Source organism: Dipodomys spectabilis, unplaced genomic scaffold (genome assembly GCF_019054845.1).
Source record: "Dipodomys spectabilis isolate Male_0828 unplaced genomic scaffold, ASM1905484v1 ptg000024l, whole genome shotgun sequence".
Taxonomy (NCBI): Eukaryota; Metazoa; Chordata; class Mammalia; order Rodentia; family Heteromyidae; genus Dipodomys; species Dipodomys spectabilis.
The window spans coordinates 32507573-32527051 of NW_024870701.1; the positions used below are offsets into that span (position 1 = coordinate 32507573).

The window sequence follows — 19479 nt, forward strand, 5'->3', positions numbered from 1 at the left end:
ATGATACCACCTCAATTTCTTAGTCACTTTCTTCTAAGGGATTTATTGCTCTTCACATACTGTGCATTAGGCTCCACCATGCGTGAGAGTTAATTATCTGCCTTAATCACCTCAATTTGCAGAAAGAAAATGGAGTCACAAACAGATGAAGATATGTGTCAAGGGTTCAGGGCCAGCCAAAAGGGCTAACTCTTGTTCTAGCAAACAGGAGTCCGCCCCTCCCTCCCCTCCCCCCACCAGTGACACAGCCACAGGAACAATAGGGAAAAGTAGAACAGCAGCAAACCTTTTACTTTCCTAGGCATTTCTTTTCTCAGGAGTCACAGAGTCTCCTTAGATTCTTAGAGGATCAGGAACAAGGTACAGAACACAAGGCCAGGCCAGGCACAAGTAGCTCACGCCTATAATCCTAGCTACTCAGGAGGCTGAGATGTGAGGATTGAGGTTCAAAGCCAGCCTGGGCAGGAAAGTCCAAGAGACTCTTAGCTCTAATTCATCACCAAAACATAAATAATAGCCAGAAGTAGAGCTGTGGCTCAAGTGGTAGAGTGCTAGCCATGAGCAAAAAAGCTCAGAGATGGTGCCCAGGCCTTGAGTTCAAGCCCCAAGACATTCTCTCATTCTCTCATTCTCTCTCTCTCTCTCACACACACACACACACACCTCTCTCTCTCTCACACACACACACACACCTCTCTCTCTCTCTCTCTCTCTCTCTCACACACACACACACACACCCACACACACACGGAGAATAGGGTGCTGGTGGTGGCTCATGCATGTAATCTGCAGGAGGCTGACATCTGATATCACAGTTCAAAGCCAGCCCAGACAAGTATCTCCAAAAGACTCGTATCTCCAATCAGCCAGCCAAAGGCTGAAAGTAGAGTGGTGAGCGGCTCAAGGAGTGGAGCGACAGCCTCGAACAAAACAACGAGAGGTGAGCATGAGGCCTGAGTTCCAGCCCTAGTACAGCACAGAAAGACAAGAAAAAAGAAAGAAAAGAAAGGAAGGAGGGAGAAAGGAAGGAAAGGAGGAAGGCAGGCAGGTAGGCAGTTAGTTTCAGGCAGAAGTGTGTGCTCCATGGCAGAGCATCTGCCTGGCATATGCAAGGCACACAAAAACCACCGCCAACAAGAGCAACAGAAACATCTTTGCACAGTAGGAAGGGCTCTCAAGTAGTTGGTTTTGGTCACTCGGTTTGACCCCAAAGACAACAATACACTTCAGGGTAGAACTTGCTTAAAAGCAATGCACCTGGATGTTTCTGTCCAAAGACTTGTATAACCAGATGGCTCCTCTGGGGGGCATCCCAGCCCCCTCATTATACAACGTCCTGTTTCTTGAAGGTTTTCCAGCTACAATTCAAGTTCTTATCTATTAAGTAGAGAGCAAAACCCAGTGGCAGACTTATCTAAGGTTTCAATCTGTTCTGTATCTACCAGACTCCTGATAACAGGAACTGATGACCAAATCGCACTTTCATTTGTTTTGTGGGGAGGAGCTGACATTTTTAACTGCACCGACTGGCTCAAGCAGGTTAACATTTCTGGCACTAGTGGCTCAGGCCTGTAATCCTAGCTCCTTAGGAGGCTGAGATTTGAGGATCACAGTTGGACGCCAGGCAGGCAGAAAAGGCCAAGAGATTCATACTCAAGTATACAACTCCAGAAGTGGAGTTGTGGTTCAAGTGGCAGAGCACTAGCTTTGAACAAGAAAGCCAAGCATGAACTAGAGGCCCTGTGATCAAGTAGTACTATCACAAAAATTAGGTTAACCAATGAACTAGGAATAGATCATTGGGACCTTTGGGAAGGGTAGTTGAGAAGAGGTAAGAAAGCGAGCCTTTCCTCTTATACACTCCACCCACCCTCCTTTTGTCTGGTCCTGGGGCTTGAACCGAGGGCCTAGGCACTATCTCTGAGCCTCTTTTTGCTCAAGACTAGCTCTGGACCACTTGAGCCACTTGAGCGCTTCTTCTGGCTTTTTCTGTGATTAATTGGAGATAAGAGTCTCACAGACTTTCCTGCCCAGACTGGTATCAAATTGTAATCCTCAGATCTCAGCCTCCTGAGTAGCTAGGATTACATGTGTAAGCCACCAGCACCAGGCCTTCTACACTTTTATACCTTCAGAAGACTGTAGCACTTTACATATATTGCTTATTTCAAAAAGTAAACTAAGCCAAGCCTGGTGGTACATGACTATGATCTCAGAGTTCCAGGCCAGCTTAGGCTACACAGTAAGAACTATCTCAAAAAAAAAATTGAACTAGAGAATAACAATATATAGGGCATAAACGGAAGCATGTAGACTATTTTTGTTGGAGGACTTCATCAGGAAGTAACAAGGATAATTCTTTCATCCTACTTACCAATGACATTTGACACCCAAAGAGTTCATATTAGAAACAGTATCTTACATTTCCATCCTTGTATTAGTTATTTATTGCTGCCTAACACACATCCCAAGATTCAGCAGTTCAGAACGTAAGTATTTTCTGGGTATGGCTCAGAATCTCTCACGAGGCTCCAATAAAGGTGTTGGCCAGGCTACAGTCATCTGAAAGTTCGCTCAGGGAGGATCCAATTCCAAGTCTCTCCAGGGGTGGTGTGCAGGATTCAGTTCCTCTGGGTTGGCAAGCGGCCACGCCAGTTCTTTGCCACGTGGGTCTCTCCGTATGGCAGAGCACAGATGGCAGCTGGCTTTTCTCAGTCAGGGAGCCAGAGAATTTGAGCAGGGGTGGGGGGCAAGGCTCCTCCGTACCCTAGCCATGGAAGAACCCTATCATGGCTCTGACCATAGTCTTTTCTTTAGAAGAGGTCCCTAGGTCTGACCATTACCTCCTGGGAAAAGATTTCCCAGAAAGAAAAGACTTGGGCAGACACTCTTAGCAGGCCCCAAATTTGGTCAAAAAACAGCCTGAGAAAGCTTTTATGGAACAAGCGTAGGAAGTCTGGGGGGGGGGGGGGGGGAGGAAGGAGAGAGAGAGGGAGACAGGGAATACAGAAAAATGTCAGATGTTTATGCAGGATCCAAATTTGGTCAAAAGTAGAGAACAAGTTTATAAAGCATAAGAAATTTAGCAGCAAAATGAAAACCAGAGAGAGATTACTTCACTCAAAGCAGTTTCCAGAGTTGCAAAGAATTACAGTCATTGGCAGACAGAGCTAGAACGCTGACACAGGGGCAAAAAAGAAAAAATTGAAATGAACTTAAATTCTGAATTTGGCATTGGCTAATAAGCCTTACTGTTTACTTCTTTTGTGTTTTAGCAATGCTGACCATCGAGTTGTCTATCTTACGTTCTGTGGTGATCAATGATTAATACTTAACTTGTGTAATAAAAGGAAAAAGAAATATTCATTATGTCAAACATCATTCTTTCTGCTACTTATTATAGGTATAAACACTAGCATTCAGAAGCTGGCCTGAAGGAACTGACTAAAACCCATGTTTCCGATTCTCATATTGTTATGAAATCTCAAATCTCAATGAACATAAAACTATCTTAGAAGATACCAATAGAGAATTTTTTAAAATTTTAAGTTGAGAAAGAAGTAAAACATCAATTAATAAAAAAATCTTTCAGTGACTTCAAAAAGTCCTTAGAAATATTAAGACATATTCAATTGGGGGGAAGGTGTCAAGAAATCCTTTTTGTGCTGGTCCCAAGGTTTGAACTCTAGGGCTGTCCCTTGACTTTTTCATGCAAGGCTGGTGCTCTACCACTTGAGCCACAGCTGTATTTCTGCCTTTTAAATGGGCTGACTTTGAACCTCAGTCCTCAGATAGGTTTACGGGCATGAGCCACCAATGCCTGGCTTCAATTTGTGATTAAAAAAATATTTTTTAAGTGAATATGCACACATGTACAGTTGCGTTTAATGTAGCTGAAGGCTTTTCGCTCAGTTTGAACAAAGAGGCTCCCTGGCTGGCTCCCATCTTCTTCTACACAACAGCTGTGAGGAATATCCTGTTGTATGTTTACATATATTCACACTGCTTCGGGAATTTAACAATTAAAACTGTAGTGGGCCGTCTTCCAATGCAGGCTGGGCAGGTGGGAGAGCCCAGAAGCAAAAGAAGTTTTCTGGGAAGATGGAGGAAAAGGAGTCATAATTACTTGGCAGTGCCTGGGATAGTGTACTTTTGCCAGCTCTATTCTAAGACTGGCGAGGAATTCATTTAACTCCAAGAAATATACTTGCCTGGATCTAACTTTCTACATCCCTCAAAATCTCTAAAGTTTTTGTATTTTCTTGGCAGTAGTAGGGTTTGAACTCAGGGTTTGTGCTTATTAGAGCCAGGGCACCATTAGCCCCTAGCTTTAGCCAATTAAGTTTTAGCCAATTAAGTTTTAGCCTGATGGAAATAAGAGCCTACACATTAAGTGAAGTGATTCCTAAGATAGGGACACAAGTGGCTTTTTTCTTTCTTGCTATTGTTTTTAATGTATTTAAAATGTAGCATGTGATTTTTTGTTTCTCTTGTATGTTCTTCCCCCACAGTATAACCCCTGTTGTCGCTGTATTTGATTCTGGTGCTCTGCATCTTGTATATACACTTTTCTAATTTGGGAAGGGGAAGGGAAATAACAAAATGCTGAAATAAGGATACAGGTTGACCCATCGTAACAATGAGATGTATATTACAGACACTATGTTGAAAACAAACTTTACAACTTGCGGGGGAGGGAAGAGTTGGGGAGATAGGGAAGGAAGGGATGGTAGGGGGAAACCAAGGAGGAGGTAACAATGCTTGATAGGAAATGTACTCAGTACTTAACTCATGTAACTGTAACCCCTCTTTACAGGATTTTTACAATTAAAAAATAATAATAATAAAGAGCCTACACAATATGAACATTTTATTCTGCGCATGAATTCAATCTAATAAAAGAGGTGATTTCACATTTCTTTTTCTCCTTCACTTTCCAGCACATCCAGCCTTCCTCCTCACCTCAATTAAAAAAATGACTTCTAAGTGATGAGTCCAGGGTCACTATCCTAGTCCCTGATTTGGCATCACTTTACAGACACATTTAACCTTGTCTCAGCAATGTGTGTCTGATGGGGAAAAGGGGCGGGGAAGCCGGGGAGGCATGGAGCTTGGTCAATCCTGGCTGATTAAACAGGGCATCCACCAGACGTTTAGAAGTTATAACAATGGGTTTGCAGACTATTCACCACCACTGTTGTTTAAGACATGAGAAATCTCCAGGAACACCAAAGAGGAGCCCTGAAATACTGATTCATATGCTTTAAAAAAAAATCACTTGGAAAGGGCTAAAGGTGTGGCTCAAGTGCTAGAATGGAAAGCCCTGAGTTCAAATCTTGGTATCACTGATTAGATAAATGATTGATTGACTGATTGATTAATTGATTGACTTAGAGACCCTCAAAAAAAGAAGAGCTGTGGAACACAAGAATTTCTGCTTTTTTTTTCAATGCCTCTATGATTGATCTCAATGCCCAGCAGTCCAGAAGGGGTTCCTGGTCTAGGGTGAGTAATAATGTGAATTTTAGTTCTTGCTAATACTTAGGTTATTTTTTTCATAACTTTATTCTTGAAAGCTGATTCACCAGGAAGAAAAAGTGGGTCAAAGTTCAAGTTCAAGTTTCTGGCTTAAGCCGCAGCCAGAATCTCAAATCAACTTCCAAACTGGATGGAGAGTTTAGCTCTTGTGGGCTAGGTTTGAACAATATATGGGAGAATGAACCCAAGCCCTGAGTCATTGGATCCCAGCATTGCAAAGGGATTGCTGTCCATTGTTAAGATCAGATTTCTCAGCCTCAACACTGACAGCTTACGCAGGATATTTCTTTTGTTGTTGGGCTGTCCAGTGTCTTGTAGGATGTTTAGCAGCCTCTCTAGTCTCCACTTCTAGTTGGTGATAATGTCCCCTGAGTTGTAATAATCTAAAATGTTCCCAGGACAACAAAACCTACGCTAACTGATTAGGTTAGGGATAATTTCCCAACGTTTCTAATAAACAGCACTTGTCTCTACTCTGAAAAACATTCCTTTCAGTTTCCTCCTATTCTGGTTTTGACAAGTACCTAAAACTGACTGAATAAAACCAAGCCAAGTGTTGAGTTTGGTTTTGCTTCTTCTTATTAGGAAACAACTGGAGTGATATGAACCCCCAAATGCTCTTAAGTTCTTGAAAAGTGTATCCCTTGTCTTTTGATAATAACAAACTCAAAATTGAACAATGGGAGTTGGGTGTTGGTGGCTCATGCCTATAATCCTAGCTACTTAGGAGGCTGGATCTGATGATCAAGGATGGAAGCCAGCCCAGGCAGAAAAAACTGTGTGACTCTTATCTCCTGTAACCATCAAAAGCCAGAAGTGAAGCTGTGGCTCAAGTGGTAGAGCACTGTCTCTGAGCAAAAAAGGTCAGGGACAGGTTCAGGCTCTGAGTTCAAGCCCCAAGACTGCCTCTCCATCCCACACCCCCAACACACACAAAAGAACAATGAGAAAATATAGAGGCTGGTTATTTTTATTCACATGCAAATATTTCACAGATCAGAGCCACAGAATAGCCTGAGGGGCTCTAAGTGCCAGAGTTCTCTAACCCAGACCCAGACCATTGTGATGTCACAAGAGTCCATTTGTTCCAAGTAGATCCTGTTATTTTTTTTAAGTCTCTGGTATGTTGTAGCACTTGCAAAGCACAGCAATAGTTACCAAACACTGAATGCCAAATCTACTTTCTGTTTGTTAATACTAAGTATCTACATTTTGCTTATGACTTTGACTAAGTTACAAGTCTAAGAGCTTGGTAATTCTCTGACAGCTTACCCAAGGAATGAGCACCATAAAGTTCACCTAATTAGGCCACAGTAGATTCCTTTTAACAGAGGGTCATTACAAAAACACAGCCAATAATTGTTAGTTCAGTGTTGTTCAATGCTCGCTCGCTCTCTTGTAAAACATGTGTTTCATAATGGTAGTTAGCACCAGTGTGGAAACAGGCCTGCTTCTGACTTCACTGTTTAATGTGTGTCTGAAAAACAGCACTAGAGATGAGGCCTGGACCGGGCTGGCTGCAGCATGAATGAGCCTTGCAGGGCTGGGCTCTCCTAGGTGAAGTGGAAGCCTGGTAGAAACTCTGACAAATAGATCAGAAGGTACAGCAGCGTTCAAAGACGACACATCCCAGGCCTGTTTCACCTGCTCAAGATGACATCATTATGGAATCCTAATAATACCTCTTTTTTTTCTTTTCTTTTCTTTTCTTTCCTTCCTTCCTTCCTTCCTTCCTTCCTTCCTTCCTTCCTTCCTTCCTTCCTTCCTTCCTCTTTCTTTCTTTCTTTTTCTTTCCTCCCTCCCTCCCTCCCTCTCTCTCTCCCCCCTCTCCCCACCCTTCTCCCTTTCCCTTTTCTTTTCTTTCTTGGTACCAGTATTGCAGCTTAAACTCAGAGCCTGGGCACTGCCCCTTAGCTTTTTCCCCATACTACTTGAACCATAGCTCCTGTTCTGGCTTTAAAAAAAATTGTTGTTGATGATGGTAAATTGGAGATAAGAGTTTTACCAACTTCCCTGCCTGGGCTGGCTTCAAACCATGATCCTTAGACTCAGCCTCCTGAGTAGCTAGGATTACAGGTATGAGCCACCAGCACCTGCCTTGACCCACAGTTTTTAATATCCAATCTCTTCGTATCCCAACAGCCCTATGAGTTCCATGTGGAGGAAGACAGTGCTAATTTTCCTCATCACTCTAGTTAGCACCAGTACCTGCCACAGGAGCCTGGAATGTGTTGAGTATTTAAGAATTACTTATTGGGCTGGGAAGGTGGCTCAGTGGTAGAGTGCTTGTCTTGCATACATGGGGCCCTGGGTTCAATTCCTTGGCACCACATAAGCAGAAAAAGCCGGAAGTGGCACTGTGACTTAAGCGGTAGAGCGCTAGCCTTGAGCTAAAGAGCTAAGGAATAGTACCCAGGCCTAGAATTTATTCACTAGATAAAAGGAAATCATTATGTCACCAGATGAGATTTACAGTACTAGTGAGATTTACTCACAAACTGGACTTTTGGATCTAGTTGTGATGGTGAACAAGTTAATGCACACATACATGTTTTAGCCCTTTAAGCACATGGTAGGTCAGTCTATGTGTGACATTTCCATCTCTTGTCTTTATGTGTGTGGGTGGGGGAGGTGGTACTGGGTATTGAACTCAGGGTCTTGAGCTCTGGCTTGGACTTTTATTTTTTGGTTGATCATAAGGCTTGAACTCAGGGTTTGGGTGCTTTCCCTGAGCTTTTCTGCTCAAGACTAGTGCTCTACCACTTTGAGTCACAGCTCCACTTCCAGTTTTTTGGTAGTTAATTGGGGATAAGAGCCTCAAAGACTTTCCCGTCAAGGTTGGCTTTAAACCACAATCCTCACCTCTCAGCCTCCTGAGTAGCTAAGATTACAGGCATGAGCTACCAGAGCCTGGCTTGGCTTAGATTTTTTTTGCCCAGGTTTGTCACTCTACTACTTGAGCCACACCTCCACTTTGAGCTTTTTGCTTGTTAATTGGAGATGAGGAGTCTTTCGCATTTGTATTCCAGGGCTGGTTTTGAACTGCAAACTTCATTCCCTAGCTTCCTTAGTTGCTAGGATTACAAGCATGAGTCACTGGTACTCAGTCAAAAAGGTATCATGCACAAAAATACATTATATACAGAAAGTAATGCATGCATTTGGCGATATAAAGAAATGAAGCAGTGATACATATTACCTAGTGAACAAGCCTTGAAGACAACATGCTGAGTGAAAGAAGTCAGATACACAAAAGCCACATTCTGTATGTCTCCATCTACATGAAGTGTCGGCCACAGGCAAGCCCATGGAGAGAGTAGGTCAGGCCTTGCCAGGGACAGTGAGGAGAAGACAACAGTATAGGATTTTTTGCAGGGCAATGGAAAGGTTCCAAAATGGATTGTGGTTGCACAACTCTGAAACTATGCTTTAAAAAACTACATTGAATTGCACACTTTTTAAAAGGATTGATTACATGGCATATACCTGATACCTTAAAGTTGTTTCTAAAAGTACATGCAAGCTAAGCGCTGGTAGCTCATGCCTGTAATTCTAGCTACTCAGGAGGCTGAGATTTGAGGATCTCAGTTCAAAGCCAGCCCAGTCAGGAAAGGCCATGAGTCTCTTATTTCCTATAAACCACCAGAAAACCAGAAGTGGCGCTGTAGCTCAAGTGGTAGAGTGCTTGCCTTGGGCTGAAGAGCTGAGGGATAGCGCCCAGGCCCAGAGTTCAAGCCCCACAATCAATAATAATAATAATAATAATAACAATAAATACATGCAAGCTAGGCACTGATGGCTCAGGCCTGTAATCCTACCTAGTAAGGAAGCTGAGATCTAAGGCTTGAGGTTTGAAGGCAGCCTGGGTAAGAAAGTCTATGAAACTCTTATCTCCAATTAACCAACAAAAAGCCAGAAGGGGAGCTGTGGCTTAAGCGGTAGAGCACCAGCCTTCAGTGAAAAATATTAAGGGACAGTGCCCAGGCCTTAAGTTCAAGCCCCAGCACCAGCATGAAAGAAAGGAAGAAGGAAAGAAAAAAAGAAAGAAAGAAAGAAAACCAGGAAGAAAGGAAGGAAGGGACATGTGTATAAAGCTGGGAAAAGCCGTATCTAAGGAATGGGAAAAGTCTTTACGTTCAGGTAAAGGATAGCAAGGGATGGAGAGTAGAGGGCTGGAAGAGTTGCTGAGGGGCAGCCTACTTCTTCCTCCTGCAATGCTGGCCTGCTTGCTTGATGCCCTGTGGACTCTGCAAACCATCCCCCTTTGCTAGCAACCTCTGCCCTACCAAACTAGGAAGGCACACTAATGATAAACACAGTTCAAGTTCTCCCAGCAAAACCTTATATGTAGATTTCTGGGGAGCCTCCTTATGATCTATTACCAGTCATCTGAACTCAGCCCAGGAAATATACAGCATTCAGAAACGCAGATTTCCTTCTGTAACTCAGGCTCTGCCAAGATCATTATCTTTGGCTTCCCCTCTCTCTCTCGCTCACACACACACAAAGCATATCCAATTTGTCTGGAAATCCTGTTGTAATCTATCACATTAAAAGTTACATTTATGTCTATCTAGTTATCTTTATTCTACCTTTATTTGCCTAATCACATTCTCAATCCTTACTTCTCTTTCCTACCTGCCTTCCTTCCTCTCTCCCTTATTCTCTCTGTGTCTCTCTTGTTTTCTTTCTGTTTCTGTCTCTGTATCTAATTCTTTCTGACTCTCGGTCTCTGTTTCTTGTCTGTCTGTCTGTCTCTTTTGATATCTCAACCCCATAGCTATCACCCTGGTGGCCTGCCTAGCCTTTTAACCTGGGATCCTTTCCCTTCCCCGAGTACACAAACAACTAGAATGATCCAAGTCAAATCACAATTTTTCAGTGAGCAGCATCTGCTCTGACCCCTCCCCCATCATCCAATAAAGTCAAAGCCAAAGTCCTTCCACAGCTGGGAAGGCTCTGGAAGTTTCACTGCTCTAACCCTGTCATCTCTCCCTCCTTTGTTTTCTTTCTTTCTGTCTTTCTTTGCTTCTTTCTTTCTCTCTTTCTCCCTTTTTTTTTCTTCCTTTCTTTCTTTCGACAGGATCTCACTATATAACCTAGGCTAGTCTTGAACTCATGATCCACCTGCCTATACCTCCCCAGTCTGGGATAAAAGACATAGGAGCCTGGCTCAGCTTCTCTTTCTCCCTTCCTTTCTTCCTCACTTACTGGAGGCATTGGGCCCCTTGCTCATAAGACCAGCCAGGCCCTCCACCTTAGGACCTCAGCTGAGTGGCCTGGCTTTTCTTCCTGGGACGCTCTCCCCAGATCTCCCTTGGCCACTAGCAAAAGTGGAGCCAGGCTCTGCTGACAGTCACTTGCCCTGTGGTTCTTTTATTATTATTATTTATTGTTATTATAAAGGTGATGTACAGAGGGGCTACAGGTACACAAGTCAGGTAAAGAGTACCTTTCTTTTTGGACAACCCCTTCTTTCACTCTTTCCCAGTTTTTCCCTCCCCTCCCCACCCACAAGCTATATAGTGCATTTTCTACATAGTGTCCAGTGAATACCACTGCTGCATTTGTTCACCCTTTGTCTCTCTATTTCTGTGCCTCCCCTTACACTCCCAAAGACAATGAACATCCAGAACGAAAAGGAAAGAAAACAAAAACAGCAAAAAAAAAAAAAGAAAGGAGGGGGGAATCTCATTTTCATTTCCTGGAATTCATTTCAATAAATATGATTTTGTATGAGCAGATGCACACAGGCATTGCGCCTTTCCGTTCCTCTCCTAAGAGTGTCCTTCTTTGGTCTCACTGTGTGTGAATACTTAAGGATCTTATATAATTTATTATTATTTTATATCTAGCTTCCCCAGATGAGAGAAAATATGCATCATTTGTCTCTCTGAGCTTGGGTCCTTTTTAAAAAATGAATTTTTATTATCTGTAAGGAGTTGTCCCAAGGGGTTAACAATCAATCAGTTTATAATTACAATGCGTCTTGGTGGCTATTTCCCTTTTCACCATTCTCCCAGGTCTGCACTCACCTTGCAGAGCCCACTACACAATTCCCTACTTACTATATTCACTTAGCATCCCCTATCTGGCCCCTCTCCCAAATGTGAGCTCAGTAGAACAGTCTTGGGCTCTGCTTGCTGGCTGGACCTGGCACCCAGGATATGATCTTAACAGATCTGTCAGATGTCTGGCAGCCAGCAGTATGCATGTGGCCCCAGTTTCTCCTATAGCTCATGGATGATTTAGAAGGAAGAGCCTACCTAGGAAGATGTTACAGTATAGGAGGTCACCCTGGGAGGACCTAGGGGACAGAAAGTTCCACAGGAGAACTTCAGAGCTATTTGGGCCAAAGGAAATGAGTCTAATCCTAACTTTAGGAGCACACTAAATGTGCTTTAACCAATCTTGATCTGAATGATGGCAAAGATCCAGGACATGTTAATGCTATTCTCTTTACTACACATACAGCCTGAGGCTCTTACATTGACCTTTTAGAACCGTGACATTTCTCTTTGTAAAGGGTAAAGCATAAAACTGGAAAAAAAAAATAGAAACAATCTTTATCAGGTTGAGCTAAACAAAGTATCAAATCTCCTAGACATTTGCCATGTGACAAAATCTGTTCTGTGGTTGTGATCAGCATGAACCAGGAAATGGAAGGATTCTCTGGGATGGTGCTCTTTGGGTTTGAAGGGTTTGTTGTTGCTGTTATTGTATTGTTTTTGCTTTGAAAGAAAACTTTGCTTTTCCATGTGCAAATTCATATTTGGCTAATTTTCAGGGCCACTGTGTGAGTATAAACTCCTATGTGACATTATTGTGCCCTAGAAAATAGAGTCTTCACCATGACAGACTGACATGGAAAGGTTCCACAGTCTCCTTCTGGAAGGTTGCTGGCCCATAGATGCACATCCTTTCAGAGATCCGTGAGTTGATGACTCTGACATTTGGCCTTAGAAACTCCTTTTGAGAGCTGTGGGTTCTAGTCTAAAGTAGAAAATTAGCTGGTGTGTAAGTATTCCATTTAGAAAGATTTTCAAAAATTCAGTTCTAGAAAGAAGCTAAAGGATTTTGTTCTCTACCTTGGAATGTCATCTCTAGCAGGACCACATCTGTAGACACTGCCAGGTCATGGGCTATGTATCCTGACCAATTCCACCCACCCTGGCACACAGTGCAGTGTTCACGATACCACAACTGAATGAGGATGACAAATGACTGCCAGCTTAGAAAGAGTAGCTTCTGGTAAAGGGAGAAGCAGGCAGCCACCCTGTGCATCTCTTATGCAACCATTACCTCCACATGTGGGTTTTGGAGGAAAGCCAGGTATTAACTACATTCCCCACTTCCCTGTTTGATTTATGAAAGATAATTTTTGACTGGGTGGCGCATACCTGCAATCCTAGCTACTCAGGAGGTAGAGATACGATGATGATCACAGTTTGAAGCCAGCTCAGGAAGAAAAAAATCCTTGCTGGGAGATTCTTAACCAGCAAAAAGCCAGAAGCAGAGATGGTAAAGATAAGGCTCAAGTGGTAAAGCACCAGCCTTGAGTGGAGAGAGTTAAGCAAGAGTGAGAGGCCCTGAGTTCAAGCCCCAGTACCAACACACACACACACACACACACACACACACACACACACACACACACACACACACATATTTAAGATCTCCAAATCCATAGGAACAAGCACTTAAACACATTTGTCCATAGACATAATATTCATGATAGCCAAAGATAGATGCAACCCAAACATATAATATTGTGCTTACACATGACATTTAGTGAATGAAGATTATGTCCAATGTGTAAAGAAGTCTGATGGCCTCAAAATCACCAATGAAGATTTTCTAGCTCAACTGGATTTAAGTAAAGATTAAAAAACTGTTTTCAAGCACAGCCTGCCCCAAAACAAACAAACCTTAACTCTGGTAGAATAAAAGCCATTCAGAAAGAAAAGGAAACCACACACAACCAAAGCTATAAAACAACAGTCCAGTAAAAACCTAAAGCTTCCATCCAAAGGTCAGGTTCCACACACACTCCATGTAGAATCACAGACGTTCAACCTGCTGATGAGGAACAGGTGGCCTTAGTCACTGAGAGGCAGTCAGGAACAAGGATAACCCGGTTCCCAGGACTCAGTCCTTTCCCCAGACTGACGCAGAAGTATCCAGGCTCATCTCTGTCCCTTTAAATACAAATGCACTAGACATGGACACCGGTGAGAAGTACGGCCCTCAGAACTGGAAGTGGCTCCAGCTGCCCTCTAGGAAAGAATGCTACCATCCCCTCTCTCAGAGAAGAATAATGTCCAGGAGAGAGGATACCTACTTCCTTATCAAAGAATTAAAACTTCAACTCAGGCTCTGTGTGCAGACATCCATGATGCTGGGCAGTAATCCCCTGGTACAGTTGAAAAATATACCAAGCTTCCCTGTCATTAGCAATATTTACCAAGGCTCCATGATCAGAAAACTTATGCAGAGAACATAGATCCTGTTGAGAAGCTTCACGATTCAGGCACTAGAACTTTTTTTTTTTTTTTCGGTCTGTCATGGGGCTTGAATTCAGGGCCTGGGGACTATCCCTAAGCATTTTGCTTAAGGCTAGCATTTTACCACTTGAGCACAGTGCCACTTCTGGTGGTTAATTGGAAATAAAAGTCTCACGGACTATCTTACTTGTGCTGGCTCTGAACCATGAGCCTCCTGAATAGCTAGGATTATAGGCGTGAGCCACCAACACCCAGCACAGATACTACTACATTTTAAAGCTGGAATATGAAGGAGAAGGGAGAGAACAGACAGGAAGTGAGTGATAGAAGGGGTACAACTTTGTGTCCCAAGGACCTCCCCTGGACAGGTCAAGGCAGCTCCAGCGAAGGGAATGGCTAGGTGCCTCCCTTGTGGTTATGATGGAAGCTCATTCTCTGCAAGGCAGGATGGTGGAGCAGGATGGATTCGGAGTCTTATCACATAACCCTTATCCAGAAGAGCTCTTTCTTTCCCCGTACAAACGAACACCAGGGTTTGGTAAAGAAATGCTAACTTGAAGGAAGAGTCAAACTTGAAGAAAGGCCAAAGTAAAAGGCCATGGGCCCGTTGAAGAGTGTAGCCTGATCACTAGCGACAACGCAGTGATAATATAATGATTACCAATTATGGAGCTACAGACTCCCTCCTCTTCTGTCTCATTTGCAATTTATTACATCACAGGCAAGGAAAATGAGGCAGTCGAGAGATTAAGTAACTCGTCCTAGGTTATACAGCAAGGAAGCAGCCTGGATCAGAACCTGGGTTAGAGGATGAGGAGACTTTTCCACTGTGCTCACGCAGCTCCCTGGGACCGGTAATCAAACATATTTCCATCATGAGTGGTTTGGGCAATAATGCAATTAAAAGTGCAATGCATTTAGAAGTATCAGGAAGAAAAGTAATCTGTTCATAAAACAATCAGATGATAAAAAGTTATGTCTTTGCAAAGACTAAAAATTTTTAAGGACTAAGAAATAAGCCGGGTGCCAGTGGCTCACACCTGTAATCCTAGCCACTTAGGAGGCTGAGATCTGAGGATCATGGTTCAAAGCCAGACTGGGCAGGAAAACCAAAAAACTCTTATCTCCAATAAAACACCAGAAAACCGGAAGTGGTGCTGTGGCTCAAGTGGTAGAGGGCTAGTCCTGAGCTGAGGGACAGCGCTCAGGCCCAGAATTCAAGCCCCATGACTGACAAAAGAGAGAGAAAGAGAGAGAGAGAATTAAAAGACTAACATGTGTATATGTTACACTGTTACACGTGTGTGCATATATATATATATATATATATATATGACTCATTCTCAATGAAACTAGGTCTTCAGTGACAAGAGCCTTGAATGGTATTAGATTGGGTGACTGGGTATTACTTTTAGTTGGGTACTGGAATAGAGATTCAGGATGAAAAACATCTCTTCCGTAAACTATCTTCTTTCTGTGATAGTCAAAACTCTTCCAGGAATAATTATTTTTTACTATAAGTAAAAAAAAGACTTACTGGCAAAAATACAATTAATCTAATGGAACGATGCCAAAACCAGGTCTAAAAACCCACAAGACAACTAAGGACACCAAAAGAAGAACTTCCCAGGACACTAATCTAGAAGTAAATATGAAAATGAATTCTAAAAGCAAGTGCTTAAGAATCTTTAAAGGCACCTTTTCTGTGAAGATGCAGACTTGTTCTGATTCCAAAAGTGTACAGGCTTCTTTAATGTCTAAAACTGCCAAGCACTAGTAGCTCACGCCTGTAATCCTAGCTACTTAGGAAGTTGAGATCTGAGGATCATAGTTCAAACCAGCCTGGGCAGTAAAATCTGTGAGACTCTCATCTCTAATTAACCAGCAAAAAGCTGGAAGTGGAGCTGTGTCTTAAGTGGTAGAGCTCCAGCCTTATGTGAAAAAGCTAATAGACAGTGCCCAGGCCCTGCATTCAAACTCCAGTACTGGTACGTACATGCATACATACATACATAAAGTCTAAAACTAAAAAGCAAAGGCAAACAGTATGTTAAGATCTCTCTAGAGGTACAAAGATAACTAGCATTCAGTGAATACTGCTTACAAAAACTAACAAACTAGTAAGCTGATGAAATATTTAAGATATCCCAATGTGCATGCGTTCAGTCCTTCAGTCCACAGTAAAGAATAACAATAAAACAATAATAGTGCAGGAAAGTCAGTAGACTCTTATCTCCAATAAACTACTCAGAAAAAAGCTGAACTGAGCTGTGGTTCAAGTGGTAGAGTGCTAACCTTGAACACAAAGAAGCTCAGGGACAGCGCCTAGGCTCTGAGTTCAAGCTCCAGAACTGGAAAAAAATAGTAATAATAACACATATCGAATACCTAACCAATATACTACTATCTTTTAAAGGCCATGTCTAGGGACTAGAGAAAATTAGTCAGTGGCAGAGTGGCAGAGTGTTTGCCTTGCTTAAGTGGTAGCACTGCACAAAATAAAAATGAAAGTAGTATCCATCTAATAATGAAAATAAGAACGCAACATTCAGATACTCACTATGTAGAAAAGACATTCACATATTCTGTCATGTAATTCTTTCAACAACCCAAAAGAGATGGATAGTATATTTTATTCCTCCTCTAAAGATAAGTAAACCATTTAGAAGACTTAAGAATCCTTCCAAAGTTATACAATGAGGAAAAGAACGGCAATCTGTGGGAATCTGAAGCCATGCATCCTCTTCCTAGTCTTTAAAAGGAAGAGAAGGACACGGGAAGGGAGAATGGATGGAAGGAAAAAAGGAAGAGTTTCCAGGGCAGCTGTGACCTTGCACTCCTTAGTGCTAAAGCCCCCTAGGCCTGGAAGTCAGGCTGAGCATGGAGCCAGCCCCCAACTTGCCTCTCATGGAAGACTTGTTTTTAACTAAGCCACTTGCCTTGCAAAATCATTGTTTTAAAGCCTCTACTTAGAAAACAAATCCTCATGACAACACACTCTCTCTCAAGGAAGGGACAAGTGAACACATCCTTAAAATTCAGAAGGAAAGCTTGAAAATGGCCAACCCAGGTGGAATGTATGTCCACTAGTATCAAGTAAGCCCCAAGGTCATTTGCTCCTTAGTAATCTAGACAAAGAACCACTAAAAAGGATCAAAGCAGAGCCCTCCAGAAAAGTGGTGAGAGAGCCAAGTGGTTGAGGGTTCTCACAAGGAACCTCCAAGACATAAAGAAAATCATTAGAAAGCTTCAGAGGTTTAATTGCAGGCAGGCGTGACTTCTCCACACCCCCCCCCCCCGAAATTAATCAGCTAATAGCCATTCATCATCTTTTGCACAGCATATACATTGATCACAGGGCTTAATAAAGTCTTCAGCAACAGACCCAGAAATAAGGAATGGCATTTCGGGGCCTAACCCCAAAGCACTCCTTCAGAGGATGAAAACGAGAGCGCTTCTCCTTCAAGGTTTGTGCGGGTCCCTCTTTGACAGGCGCTTGACAGATACAACCTCGGTATCTGAAAACAGTAACCTTCCTCCGCGCCCTACTGTGTGGTCCCGTGGTCTCCAGGCTTGTCATCAGTATTGCCAGGTTTCACTTGATTTTTATTTTCTCCAGCGATGCAGAGCAACATGCTGAAGGCCCGGCCACCAGGAAGATGAGAAGAAGGAAATCTTTTCTCACTCCAAAAAGGTCCAGCAGCTTCCGGGAGCAGAACTCCGAGGTGTCCCGAGCTCCCCAAGAAAAGGATCGAAGACCGCCTGGGCCAGTGTGTGCAGGCCCAGGATGTCTCCTGGGGTTGAGGGGTGCCGCTGGCGAACCGGACAGGTCCCCGCGGCTTTTACAGATCACGGTCCTCTCCGAAGCTTTGCGCCCCCTTCCTTTCCCCCCCACCCCCAGGATTGAGATCTACAGAGCCGGCGGTGGTACGCGCACTCCCCCCTCAGACTGGTTATAACGACACCCCGGGCTTTCCTTTCCCTCCCAGCACCAGAAGCGGGGTGTTCTCGCCAGACCCCGCAATGTCTCCGGTGCCCCCCCCCCCTACGGCAGAGAGGTGACAGCGGCGGACCGGGGAGGGAGGAGAGCATCTCGCGTCGGTGTTGGTGGACGCGACCCGGCAGCCGCCAGGCAAGGGTGTCTTTTGGGCACCACCCCGTCTTCGCGTGCGGGAGCGGTGCGGGGCGGGCGACCTCGAACCCCGCAGCGGGAGCGGCGGGGCTCTCGGATCGGCCTCACCTGCTCCCCCGCCGGCGCGAACCGAGGCAGGCGCGCTGGGCTCGGAGACCGCGAGCGGACGCACCTGAGCATCAGCCCCCGGAGGGGGCGGGGGGGGGGGGAGCTCCGCTGAGACTCGGCCACTGGGAAACTTCCAGAGGGGCGGCGGTTTCCGTGGGGGCCGCCAGCGGCACTCCGCGAGGGGCCAGACGCCCAGCCCAGTTTAACCCCCCCGGGGCTCAACCCCAGACGGCGGTCGCAAGCCAGCGTGGGGGGGGGGGGGGACAAAAACCCTACAACCGCTCCGGCGAGTTCCCGCCTCCCGACAGGTGAGGATCCCACCGACCGCTCCACGGAGTTGCCAGCCCGGCCAGACGCGCCTCCTGGACCCGGAGGTGCCGAAGCTCCCGGTGTCTCCGGACCCCCCCCCCCCCCGCCTCCACCCAGATCCCATCCCTGGCACGGCGGGGAAGCCCCAAGGCGCGCACAGCGGTTGCCACCGCATCCCGGATCCCTGGAGTCTCATGGCCCGAGGACGATCGGGTGAGCCGAGGAGCCCCGGGAGGCTGGCACCGTGCGGGAGGGTCGGGAGGAGCCCCGGCGCCGTGCCCTTCTTACCTGGCGCTCGCTGGGCCCCGGCTGGGACATCCGCCGGGTGCGCGCCGCTCACCTGGCCGCCTCGCGCCCGGCCCCAGCCCTGCGGCCGCGCTAGCGCTGCATGGCGCACCGGGCTGGCGGGGCCCCGGGGAGCGTGTCCAGTTGGCGGCGACTCCTCCGGCTCTCGCCACTTGCCAATGGCTCCCCGCCTTCGCCCGTGAGCCCTTCCTTAGCGGCCGCCCTTTCCCCCCCCCTCTCCGCTCGGTCCGACCGGCCAAACTGGTTTCTCGGCTCCAGGGAGGAGCCTTTCCAGTCTCCCTCCCGCAGCCGCGATTGCGGTGAGGCTGGAGCTGGAGTTGGGGGCGGGCCCCACGAGCCGTCTTTCTTGGTCCCTCCCCCGGGGCGCAGGGGGGCTAGCTGGCCGGCCGCGCCCCCCCCCCCCGCCGTCCCCGTGCGCCCCGGCGATGCCCGAGCGCGCCGCCCCGCGCGGCCCGGCCTGGGACCCCCGCGGCTTCGCCGTTCCCCGCACTCTCCGGGCCGCAGTTCGCAGCCCACCCCGCCAGTCCCGCGTCACTTTCCCGCCCTCTGCCGGCTTGGCCGCAGCCTGGGGTCGGCGAGCGC

The 19479-nt window shown here is 45.5% G+C and overlaps 1 protein-coding gene across 1 annotated transcript in view; it reads right to left on the reverse strand.

Annotated features, from left to right (window-relative positions):
* Atp8b1 (ATPase phospholipid transporting 8B1) overlaps positions 1-19070 on the reverse strand; it is a 105393-nt gene extending 86323 nt beyond the window's left edge. Inside the window, exon 1 of the mRNA XM_042675255.1 lies at positions 18880-19070. The gene's annotated coding sequence lies outside the window, so the exon portion shown is untranslated. The remainder of the gene's footprint in view (positions 1-18879) is intronic.
* Between the last annotated feature and the right edge of the window lie 409 nt (positions 19071-19479).